This window comes from Wyeomyia smithii, chromosome 3 (genome assembly GCF_029784165.1).
Source record: "Wyeomyia smithii strain HCP4-BCI-WySm-NY-G18 chromosome 3, ASM2978416v1, whole genome shotgun sequence".
Lineage (NCBI taxonomy): Eukaryota > Metazoa > Arthropoda > Insecta > Diptera > Culicidae > Wyeomyia > Wyeomyia smithii.
The window spans coordinates 131316279-131329569 of NC_073696.1; positions in this window are offsets into that span (position 1 = coordinate 131316279).

The following is a 13291-nucleotide window of genomic DNA, read 5'->3' on the forward strand; positions in this document are numbered from 1 at the left end:
CTGGTGTCGAAACGAAACGAAACGAAATTAACCCTTAATTTCGGTTTCGCCAAATTAGTCGAAACGAAATCAAGGTGGATTTCGAGTTCTCGAGACGAAACGAAATTGGTCTCTAAATTTCGCGAAATTTCTAAAAATATAAATGTTTCTGAAACATAGCATTACAATGATTTGAAACGTTGGAGCGTACGCTAACGAAGTACCCTTCAGTAGCTGATCGCAAGGTGCTTACCTGGTCGACGAAGAGTAACGTAGGTATTCAGATATCGATAAACCGACAATGACGAGAAAATCGAAAATGCTAAAAACTAAAATCTTGATGCATTCATTTATACAGATCATATTGCAGGTAATAGTAACGCGATAGATACAAATGATATAAAGGTCAAACTCGAAATGTCTTTGTAAATAATAATTTAATAAACTTCTGAACTGATTCTTTTGGTTTGAATGCAACTATGTTTAAAATAGTAATCCTTCTTTCATAGCACTTTCATCATTCAAAATCCAAGTTTTGTCCTAGAGCTCGCACTGGAAAACATGAGAGATGGTAGGTAGGTTTTCAACCATTCCTGTGAGTTTTGGTGTCCCTAGCAAAGATAACATTTCCAAAGAGTTTTTCCCTATGCAAACGTAAAAGCGACGAGTCCGACAAGCAATTTCTCGGCGGCCTTCTGATGCATTTCTGCATTCTCTAAAAGCAGTAAAATTCACAGGAATGGTTATAAAGCTGTAAAACCTTTGGGAGGCAACCATTTTGAGCTTTAGGGCAACTTTTTTTTCGCTTTTGTCGACCAGTGTTATTGCATTATTTTAACACCGTTTAGTCGGACTAGACTAAGTGACATCTTTATCAATTCGAGGAAAACAAAATTTAAGTTAACTATTCAGTAAATCATATCATATGGCGTTGCGACCAGTTACCGTAATTGGGAACTTACTGGCATCAATCCCAATGGGCGAATTAGTGCATTTGGGTGGTGGGAGCGGCACTATTCGCTCCGTCAGAGCTGCTTCCGGATAATGTGGCTTTTGTGAGAATTCGGCGGCCCAATGCCTGAGTCTCACCACAACCTAGGCTAGCTCTCGCTGATGGTCCGGGACTGCGTTCTTGCAGTTAGCACTTCCGTGGCCTACGGTAATCGCCAAATACCGACCCGTGGTGGCATACAGCTCTGCCATACATATATATATATATATATATATATATATATATATATATATATATATATATATATATATATATATATATATATATATATATATATATATATATATATATATATATATATATATATATATATATATATATATATATATATATATATATATATATATATATATATATATATATATATATATATATATATATATATATATATATATATATATATATATATATACATATAAACAATGTTACACAAAGCAGGAAATAATCATCTAATTTACATAACACCCACATTAATGTCGTTACATAACATCAATATAAGTATTCTTACGTAACAAAAATAATCATGTTACATAACGTTACATTGTTTTAAAATAACTACAATGTTACAGTTATGTTACCTTAATGTAACATTGTAATGTTACAATGTTATGTAAAAAAGTGGGAAATAGAAACCTTCCACTTACTTCCAGCTAACGTATAACTAACATAACATGGTAACACTGTTACGTAACAATCTATATAATGTTACGTAACAATGTTGACCGGGGTAATACTCATATCGCTGTATTGAATGCTCGTGTTTTGTAAGATTAGGACCACTTTGATCTTTTGTGGTAAAACAAGCAAAAACAATTACTTCTTAGAGCTATTCACAATAAGAGATTCACAAAACGGTGTTTATACTCGATTTTGTAAAAACATAGAGTAACACAAGTTATTCAGCTTGCATTAAAAATAGTATAAATTTTAGGAATGTTTTCATAAAAATTCAATTATTATCTGAATCGAAAAAGTAGAATTAAAGTTGTCATAACTTCAAGCGGATTGCAATTTACAAAAGTTCTTGGTGTGCCGAAAATTCAATCTAGACCTTGAGCTTGTTCTTCAAAATTCTCCTGTGGCTTGTACGATAACTGGAACTCCATTCTAGGGTAAAAAGACTGACTTGCACTTGTGTCGTAAAGAGAGAAACTCTAGACAATCAATGAAACAAACGTTCCAAAAGTGACTTTCGCAGTAAAGCATGTTCATCTTTCGAAGCAATTTACGTACGTCATCAGCAATTTACAGTTTTTCTAAATAGTTCTATTGTCGCTTCTCTACAAAATTTAGCGAATTAGCGATTAGCGTTTCAAAGACCAACATTTTAGCGACGCTAACAGTTTCGCTAACCAGCTCAAAAATTAGCGAAATCGCTAAACCGCTAACTGAATATTAGCGTCGCTATTTAGCGATTAGCGTGTAACAGTAAAGCCGCGCCAGACGGGATCACCAGCTTTACTGTACTGGCACAAAATGATTTCCTAGTCGCTCGGGATCGCTTCCAAATGACGGAACCTTTGTCGGACCGATATAACCCACCAGCAACTATCGCCGTGCCCGCAAAACGATAGACTCTCCTCCGTGACTACCCTTCGAAAACTCCCCCGCTTAAGCGTGAAGCGTGTTTTGTACTGGCCCGGCTAATCCTCTCAGGGCAGGTCAGGTAAAGCAACTAACCATCTGTCAAAGCGAAAATCTAAGAAAAACTACAGGACGGTAACAATAGCGGAACGGTAGGCTTTCTTACTGGTAAAGCAACACAGTAGTACAGTGCGTACTTATTTATTTCTGGCTTCCCTACTTTATCGACCCTGTACAACTTTATCGCGCATGCGGTATTTTTAAATCTAACCTGTTTGCTGGTTTCTTGCTGGGTCCAACGACAACGAGGATGGTCGCTTAGCTACCACTTGGTCGTCACCAAGAAACTGTCTAGCGGGAAAATTAATGTTGACGGTTGTTGGTGATGGGCAGGTTGAGAGCGCCAGGCGTTACACTTTGCCGACGGACACTGGGGAGGACTCCTGTCGACTCCCTGATATTACAAGCGGGAATAAAAAAAAACATTCGCCTGAAGGTTTCTTTTTTACGATTGGTCCTAGCACTAATAGAAGTTTTATTCACAGCCTCACGTGGCCAGCAGCTCTCTCTTCTCTTAAATCTTTTTATAACTTTCTTCCGCTTGGGTATTATTTTTCTTCTGTTTATAATTTTGATATAACTTCTTCCGTTTGAGCTCGTTGCGTCATTTCAAAACTTTCTAGAGACCTTCAGCTTAACTTCGAAAATCTCGACCGTCTTTGAGGATGGTTCACCAGTAATAGACCGTACTCAGCTATCGCTAACTACTCGGAGCCAGAGTTTTGGCTCCCGCGGCACGAAGTAACGCTTTACGTGTCTTGCTCTGATTGGTCGATCAATATGAGGAAAAACGAAAGCTCATATTGATTTGCTTCATCGACGTTTATTTTAGGCTTTCGTAAAGGGCTTCGTAAAGGCTTCGAACCCCGTCTACGGAAGCTTTAATTGTGAAAGGTATAAATATGCTAATCGATTTGGATTGCCGTACTTTGAATCTCATGGCGATGAAATCATTTACGGCTTACAAGCGAATTAGCGGAATGGTGCCCACCACTGCTTATGGGGCATCTAGACCTTTCATTTGCAATTAATTTCATTGAAATCGGTTCAGCCATCTCTGAGAAAATCGAGTGAGAGCGTTATACACACACACATACAGAAAATGCTCAGCTCGTTGAACTGAGCCGAGTGATATACGACATTCGGCCCTTTTGAGCACTTTTATACCTTTAGTTTTTGCAGTGATTGCTATACCTTTCAGGAGGAAGGCAAAACTTGAAACCGTAATATTAACCGTAAGTGGTAATGCTCCTGCTATGTGGCACTCGCGTCACTGTAAAAAAGGTTGTAGCAAGTTTAACTATAAATGGGGTTCAAATCAACTACAGAGCACCGACGATTTCGAACCGAACGCGTGGAACATTCATTTAAACTATGCCTGTAGTATTTTCAACGAAAACAATAGCCGAAGGCTACGCAGTCGTTTTGACTGTTTCCCTGTCAAAATAACTAGAATTTAAAGCCCTATTTGTTGTTATTTTAACAGCGTTGGTTTTGCTATCTTAACAACGAGTTTGTTGGAACAAATACCGCGTTGTGGTGTTGTCTACTACGTTTAACATTCAGAAAAGAGGAGTGATTATGCAAAGGCTGATCTCTCCAACATCCGCTCAGGCATTAGAGCAAGGCCAAATTCGTAACCTTTGTTTAATGCATCAGTGAAAGAAGAAAAACCAGCCTAGAATAAAAACAAGCTATGTAACAAAACAACAAACAATAACATTCATTTGTTCACTTTACATAAATTACTTAAATACTCAACTTTCTTAGGCCAGCATTATACCTCGAGACGAGTTGGAAGGATTGTGTAATCATACCGATCAGTATAGCGTATATTTCCGGATTCAGTCCCCAAGAATCGATTATGAGTTACCGAAGTGCAGGATTCTTATTCGCTTCTGGCATAAGGAACAATTGTAGTTGTGAGTTAAACTACAATACGCTTTCAGACCTATTTTGTGGATAAGGTGTAGTTAGTCGCGCTACAACTGCAGTGAATTGTAGTTGTTTTCACTGATTCATAAAGCTACAAAAAAGGCTAAAATTGTCGTAAAATTAACCACAGATTATTGTTGAAATTTCGCGGGTAATTTAACTACACTACAGTTGTCTTTAATAAAAGTGTAGTAATTTTGATAAAAAATACATATGGTAAATTTAACTACCAGATCGCTGTCAATCCTAAAACGATATTATTTTCTGTGTAGGGATGAAAAACCTATCGATAATTATCGATAGTATCGATAGTTACCGGCTATCGATAGAATCGTTAAACTTTCAGGCTTGAGGGCATCCTTAACAGTGCGGTACCATTTAAGTTGTTATGGCGGCTGTGTACAGCGCGGCTATTTTGCCCACTCACCCGTTTTCACACCGGTCGTTGCTATCATTTCAGTTTGACGTTTCATCCAGCATAAATCTTTAGCAGCGCTGTTATCGGGCTGCTAAATTTGAGAGCGCGATGCTTTCCGGAAGCTCGGCTACTATTTCTCTAGCGCGTTTAGCAGCGAACGGTACGGTGCGAAGTGATGATAGAGCGCTGCCAAACGGGGTATAGAAGCGCACCGTTAAGGATGCCCTAAGGCCTAAACACAATGGATACGTTTCGGCTGCGTTTGCGGCAATTTGACAGTAAGCCCATACATTTTCTGTCAAATTAACGTCAACGCAACGCAAACGTATCCATTGTGTTTGGGCCTTTAGTCTGTATCCTAATAAAATCGATTTGTTTTCAACCAAAAAATCAGCTGATATTCAATTTCGAAAAGTATTGCACTTATGAATCCTAGTTCATTAGTGTTACCTGTTTTAACAAACTTTGTTTTAGTGGAAAACCAGATGAAATAAAACTAAAAATCGGCTTACAACTTGAATAAAAGCTCGGGGCAGGAGGAAATTTTTTGTTACTACCAGCGTGTAGATTATTTGCAACCAAAATTAAACTTGTATTAGTGAAATCGACCACTAATACTAGCGCAGATAGGAAGGTCTATTAGCATTCATACTCCACAATGATGCCAGGACTGAAAAAAATCGGCCTTGCAATAGAGGTTTCCAGTCAAAAAATTTTATTCGCTTAAACGATGTCTTTTAATTTTTTAAACCAATCCTCATATAAATTTTTTTTCTTTGGGGCTTGTAACTATTAAAAAAAATACCGAAAAATACACATTTTACCCCATCCTGCCGAACACACCGCTTTTCGTTTTCCTCTAAGATTAGTGGATGGATTTCATTCAATGAGAGAAATAAAGCTGATAAGATAGCGGGACAAGAATGCTAATCCTACAAGCACAGACTAACAGACATAACACTTCGAACGAATTTTCAATAGAATCATCGTTCGGACGATTCCAGTACTTTACGTTAGTAACATTAGCACCATCGCACATAGGGGTATTTTGAGTGAAAAGTTGGAAAAAAATATTTTCATGCACAATAACGCTGAAATTTTTATATTTAGCAGTCTTTAATATGAAAATTATAATTGAAAGATAAATAATATCTACGTAGCAGTGATAAATAACTTTTCTTATACAAGTTTTTTAAATCATTTATATCGGCTCGGAAGAGGCTGTTAGCATCAAAAGAACCGTAGTACTAGCCTCGAAATTGACCTGTACACCAAACAGTTGACCGCGAAGTAATGATTAATAATAACAAACAAAAATTCGAGATCCGAATCGGAATGTAGTTCGGAAGTTTTGCTTTTATGCAGACAGCTTCAATACAGACTGCACAAAAATAAACGATTGCACAAAAACAGATTTAGCTATATTATATTCTTAATTATAATTATATAATTATATTCTTAATTATATCTGATTTTTATACAGTTAAACGAAGTAATATACATAAACGTTTATTTATCAGACTCATCCTAAAAATCGTACCCAAATATTACAACGACATCCTTAGAGGAATTCACTTGTTTTGGAACCAAGAGACTCAAAGTGTCATTCATTGTAGAGAAGCGGATTTTGTGTCGATTAGATGCTGTCCACGTGCGCATGATATTTGCTTTAAAAACACTCATTCGCTGTTTAAGCATCTTTCGCGATTTTAAAAACGATTCATTATTTGGAATAACTTCGCCTCCAAAAATTCAATTTTTCATTCCACGGTGTGGCAGAGGATTCTTGAAGCCATTTTCAAAGAAGTTTCCTCTGAAAGTGGAAAACAGTCTGAAACACGTCGCGATTAAAAAAAACTCATAAATTTAAAAAAAAAACATTGAAAAGGATTGCATAAAATCATGATATATCATAAACGCGCAAACATGCGCAGGTTTTTTTTCGGGACGTGTTTAAGGACACTCGTATCTACTCAAAAATGAGTTTGTTTATGCACAGAAACGTCCAGAACATAGAAAAAAAACAATTTCGAGGCTCAATTCGAAAGGTAAAATATCCATAATTGGCAATGCAAAATATACAGTCAAAAAGACACCAAACCCTCCATCTAAAATGTTCAAAACCTTATGCATACCTTTCATTTGAAGACCCACATTTGAAACAGGCCGAATAAAATCACCAGTATTATAAATTCCACCGAAAAAATCACAAAACTTCGTATTCAAAATCTGCTTTGCTTTTGCCTTCTAGTTTTACAGCTGTTGCGAGCCAAAAACAAAATAAATTAAAACAAAATAGTTGCCATGGGATACCCCCCCTATCTATGAATCTAGTGGTATTATTTATGGGGGCTCAATAATAATTTTGAATTTTGCAATTTATTCCAGTTTTTGCACTCAAATACCCCTATGTGCATCGGCTGCCGTATTCGCGCTGCGTCATGTTTTTTGACATCAGCGCTAGCGTTACGGTATGTGTCAAATGGGGAACCACAAAATCTAAGACAAGACGCGAAAGCTGGCTTCTTATTTTTCTTTTCGTAACGGTCGTCATCCCCGTCGAAATTTTTTCGAACGTTCCATACTGGTGATGCCAGAATGATTATTTTTAACAACTTCTGCAGGTCAATGAAAATAAAACAAATTAAAATTGCAATATATAGGCGAATAATACTCAATTTTTATTTATTATTTTATGTTCAATAAAGCATACTTCTACTATCAAATTTTTTCTTGGTACCCAAGTTTTTTCTTCTTAAGTTTCTTGGACTTCAACCGAAATAGTAAAAAACGATTCATCAATGCATTTTTAAAGTTATAACAGTGAAATACATTACTCGGTAATATCATGTACCTTGCATACTTTTGCATCATTATTTATGAACAATTATAATAGCTAAATTATTACTCTCCAGCATCACTGCTTTACAGTGAAAAGTAACCTCGTTGTATTTTCTACGTGACGATTGCGTTATCGGATTCAGCCAACGAGCAGCCGGTTCAAATTGGTTGAATGTAACGGTGACCAGCTGTCACGTCTTGTCTTAGCACAAAATATGTATGAGATTGCATGACAGCGCCCCAAGCGGCGTTGTCGCGCGAAGGCTGTTACTGGATTGGGAATTTGAAATGATCGTTTTTTCGTGACGATGGAGCTAGGTTCCAGTGTTACGTCTGTTAGTCTGTGCTACAAGTATGCCATTATAGTGATTATGAAGACAATAATAAACTTAACTTAATTAGGCGTAATCTCACACTCGAAACACGAACCGTGTTGTTCGATTCACGTTGTTTTTTAACCATGACGTTGTTTTGGATTTACTGTCTTATGTTGGCGAACCATTTTTTCCGCACCTGCATGTATTTCTTTGAACTTTATCCAGCTTTTTACGCACCATAATGGCGGGTGCTATAATGCACGTTCGTAATTTGTGAACCTCTCTGCTTACGTCAGATTTGTGATTTCTGCAGTTTTGGCAACATGAATGTTGCCAGATTTATTGTTTTTCGTGCGAAATACATGAAGAGTCAAACTGGCGTAAGCAGAGTTGTCAAAAGGGTAGGTAACATATTACGAATTTTTCATTATAGCGTCCGCCATTATGGCGCGTAAAAAGCTGGATTGCCATCGATTTTCTGCGAGCCATTGCCATCCCTATATCGAGTAACAGTGAATAACAATGAACTCATGTCATGTGCGCGAATGGCTCAAATTAATCAGCAGTAAGATAAGCATGTATTGCTGTCAGCAGTAAGATAAAGATGTACACACTTAACTGCATAATGTTTTCTTGGTAAAGTAAAATACCGAACTACTTGAAAACATTTTCGTTTACCGTTGTTCCGTAACAAAATTACTGAGAAATCGGAAACCGAATGTGTTTACCGGAATACCGCGAATTTGTTTGCCGAAAAAATCCGTAAAACGGCAAATTTCCGAGTTCAGTAAACGAAAATACCGAATCTCGGAAGCTTGACATCATTTAACCGAGATTTCGTTGAAGCAAAAAAGCTCTTACCGAGATTCCGAAAAATAGAACTGTCGAAATAACGAAAGCTTTACTATCAGTTTTGTTCGTGTTTCGGTTTGGATGTAAAAGGAACAGGTTTCGCGGTTAATCATCATTCTGGAGAAATCTGTAATATTCAGACTAACCTAAAATGTTGAGTAAGTATACAATATTATGTCTCAGATCTTGTTTGTGTTTATTGCAAACATAATACTAAAAGAAAACAATTAATTCTTTCCTTACTCAATTTTGTAGGTTAATGACTCGCTTGGATGGAAGTTGCAGTGATGGATATGGTTTTATTTCCAGAAAGCAACACAACTCTCCTGTTTCTACCAATGCTGTAATAAGTTGAATAATTTGACATAATAATTAATAAAATTATACGGATAATTGATCGATTTCATCATTTCCTGGATTTATCTTAGAAATCGCAAAATGCGTACTTCAGTAATTTTTACCAAAATTTTCGTAATAATTCGACAGTCGAAATTTCCGAGTCCCGGTAAAATATTATCGAGAATCTCGTTGAAGTTTGACAAGTTTTCAATTGTTGATTTCACAGAATCTCGGTATTTTGATGTATTACCGAGATATTTACCGAGATCTCAGCTGTTGAAATCTCGGTAATTCATTTTACCGTACTCGGTGATATTATCTAAGTGTGTATGCTATCTCGTTTACACATATGTTGCCATGTTGGCTCTCGAAACATGACGCGATGCTATAGGCGTGATTTTCTGGCAGTTGGCTTAGATGTAAATTAGCAATACTCACAGGGAGAGATATGCGAAGAGAATGTTGTGAACCAAACGTACATGTCAAAATCCGAGCCAAACGAACAAGAAAGGTAACACATTGAAAGGTGTTGCAATCAGGTACAATAAAGGATATTTTTGTTTTCATACGTTTCTCATGTTTTATTGCTAAACAATAAATTGAGAATGCTCCAAAATTGGATAATCACCGTGATTTTTACCTGGTGGTTCACAAACCTCGTGTATGATCAACAAAATAATTATCAATTATGGTGAGAGTATATAAAATTAAACATCAACATAAAATTTAACAACTGCACGGTTTTTGTGATGCATTTTATTATTCCCCAGGACTTTCATTGTCACCACTGGTTATATGAGTTGAATAAAAAAGTAAGTCAACATTGCGCTTTGAGAGGAGATCTTGCACCTCTGACATGTTAAACCTTGTTGCCAAATTGCCGGTTTTTTCATTGCTTATCTCTCTCTCTCTCCCTCTGAGTATCTCTAATGTAAATAGACCATTTTACAAGACGTTTCTGAACTGAATTCTCGACTACTTTGTGATAAGGTCGTATGTCTAAACGTAAACAATTATTATTATATATAATCCAGTCCAGGCCTTAGACGCGCCTATGCTTTTGCACTGGGTTGTATGTGACTTTTTTGTGGCTCCATATCCATTTCGAACCCACCGTGGTTCCAATATTTTGCTTGTTATTTTTCGGTCATTTAAAAATGGCGTCTTTTCATAGGCCTGAAATAATCTCAATTAGGTATTCAGGCCAAAGAAAAAACAAACACTTTGAAAAAGCTAGGGGAACCTTGAGATGGAGAATCTTTGATTGGACCCGCGGCCAGAAATGCAGCCGCAAGGATAAGACATTCGAAAACATTGTAATTATTTAACGATTATCTAAAACTCTCGAGTTGGTCAAGTGAAGATGTTGTAATTTCAGCTATCCAAGGAATGGGACATCTCTGGCGAGTGCAACTTCCATTTTCGGAACCGCTGCAATGACAAGCTTCAACAGGAGCAGTTGTACCTAATAATTGCAATGGCACAATTGCGCAAACAGCTTTAATTATATGTATTGTGTGTCGCCACTAATTGATAAGGCTTTTACTACGGGAACTGTTAACAGTAACATTGGAGGCAGTCGGTAGTTTCAGTATTTCCGCAGGTCATTTTTGGAAGCAATCCAGCTTTCCACGAGCGGTAATGGCGGATGGATTTGACATTTAATGTAGGTTGTCAAACTATAGTTCATTGGATATTTCCATTGAGCTAGTACTAGTTGGACGGATTTGACATATCATAATACTAGTTCAATGGAAAAATCAATTGAACTAGTAGTATGACAACCTCCATGTTATCTAACTAGTTTCAGTTCAATGGAAATATCCAATGAACTAGCAGTTTGACAACCTACATCAAATGTCAAATCCATCCGCCATTACCGCTCGTGAAAAGCTGGATTGCAGCCGTAACAACGGTGGCGGACTCAAAGAATCACTCCTTGCGTTATGGCATTTTCGGAAATAGTAGAAAAAGCTATAGTGTTTTGTTCAGTGATGGCATGAACTCGTGCAAAGTTGAACTGAGTAACACTTTTCCAAATTTGAATCCAACTTGAATCTGCTTCCTCTCGATAGTTTGAGTTTTTTTTTTTTTTTGCACCGCACACTATGATCGATTGAGTTTAAATGCGTGCAATGCATGCAGTGCACGATGTATCCAACAATGCAGGCGATGATGTGATGCGATGAGTTTTGTTTTTAGATCGAATTTATGCTTTCAAAGGACAATGCAACAAACTGTTGCAGCAGACACGGCGCGAATTTCATCGCAATTCGATGTTCATGCAATTGTTGTTATGCACGATTCAAGCTCAAATCTAACTCAAGTGTAATGCACTGTTAGTGCATCTAACTCAAGTGTAATGCACTGTTAGTGCATCCAACTCAAGTGTAATGCACTGTTAGTGCATTGCAAACCGAAAATAAATGTGCAAGCAAGTTTTAAAACTCACTTGGATACGAGTGCAGTCACACTGCCTACTCTGGTTTTGTTGCCTTAAATCAGCCAGCTCCGGTTAATACGAAGACTTAAATAAATTGTTTCACGAATATGTAGTTTATTTCATTCGTTCTCGGCTACGGCGGAATAGCTTAGCATATCGTAGCGACCAAGATAACTGGCAAACGAAGAGTGATGAATCGAGCCAGTACCGATATACTTACTTTGCAAGTACTCTAATTAGATATTATACCGGTCATCCATAATAAATCGATTATTTAAAAATACAAAATGCTGTTAATTCTAGATTGTGGCTCAACAAGCTAGAATTCCAAAATCAGGTTTGTTTCAGTTTCTATAGAGGTTCAAGGTAGAACTGTGAATGCTCGTTTTTAACTATTTCGGTTGAAGTCAGGGGGTACCAAGAAACTTAGAAAGAAAAATTTGATAGTAGAAGCACAGATAACAGACATCCAAGTCAATTTTGCTTCATGTGTAAAAAGACGCAACGGTTTTTTAGCATGTCGCAATACGCAGTATGGTGGCGCTAAGAAAACTTGATGATTCGATAAAATCGATATTTTTCCAGCTCTAATCGATATTATTGCAATAAAAAGGGTTTCCGGTTTTCAGTGTAGAAATTTTGAGCAGTCGTAATTTGTATATAATCGACAATTTTATTCAATCCCAGTTTATATTTGCGATAAATTTGTCTGTTTTAGTGTTGATATGAAAAAAAAAATACACAAACCTCACAAAAACAGTGTTATATCGTTGCAAAAACAGCGACTCTATAATCTGTGAGAATTTTCATGTGTCTGGCCAGTGGTGGGCACCATTCCGCTAATTCGCTAATCGCTAATTAGCGACGCTAATATTCAGTTAGCGGTTTAGCGATTTCGCTAATTTTTGAGCTGGTCAGCGAAACTGTTAGCGTCGCTAAAATTTTGGCCTTCAAAACGCTAATCGCTTAATTTTGTTGAGAAGCGACAATAGAACTACTTAGAAAACTGTGAATTGCTGATGGCGTACGTAAATTGCTTCGAAAGATGAACATACTTTACTGCGGAAGTTACTTTTGGAACGTATGTTTCATTCAAACAACGTTCAATTGTTTTAATTATCTAGAGTTCCTCTAGTCACGACACAAGTGCAAGTCAGTCTTTTTACTCTAGAATGGAGTCCAGTTATCGTACAAGCCACAGGAGCATTTTGAAAAACAAGCTCAAGGTCTAGATTGAATTTTCGGCACACCAAGAACTCTTTTATTGTAAATATCTTTAAACAGTATTTGTTTTCGTTTGTTTTACCACAGAAAATCAAAGTGGTTCAAATTTTACAAAACACGAGCAATAAAAATAGCGATATGACTATTTCCATACTAACCCTCTAGTACTCAAGTTATTTTTCAGACGGACTTTGAAAAAATCACTCTGAAACTTTATAAACATTTTTTATGTATCGATTGAAGCTTTTAAGAGGTTTCACTGAAGATCGTCTAAAGGCGGCACTGGG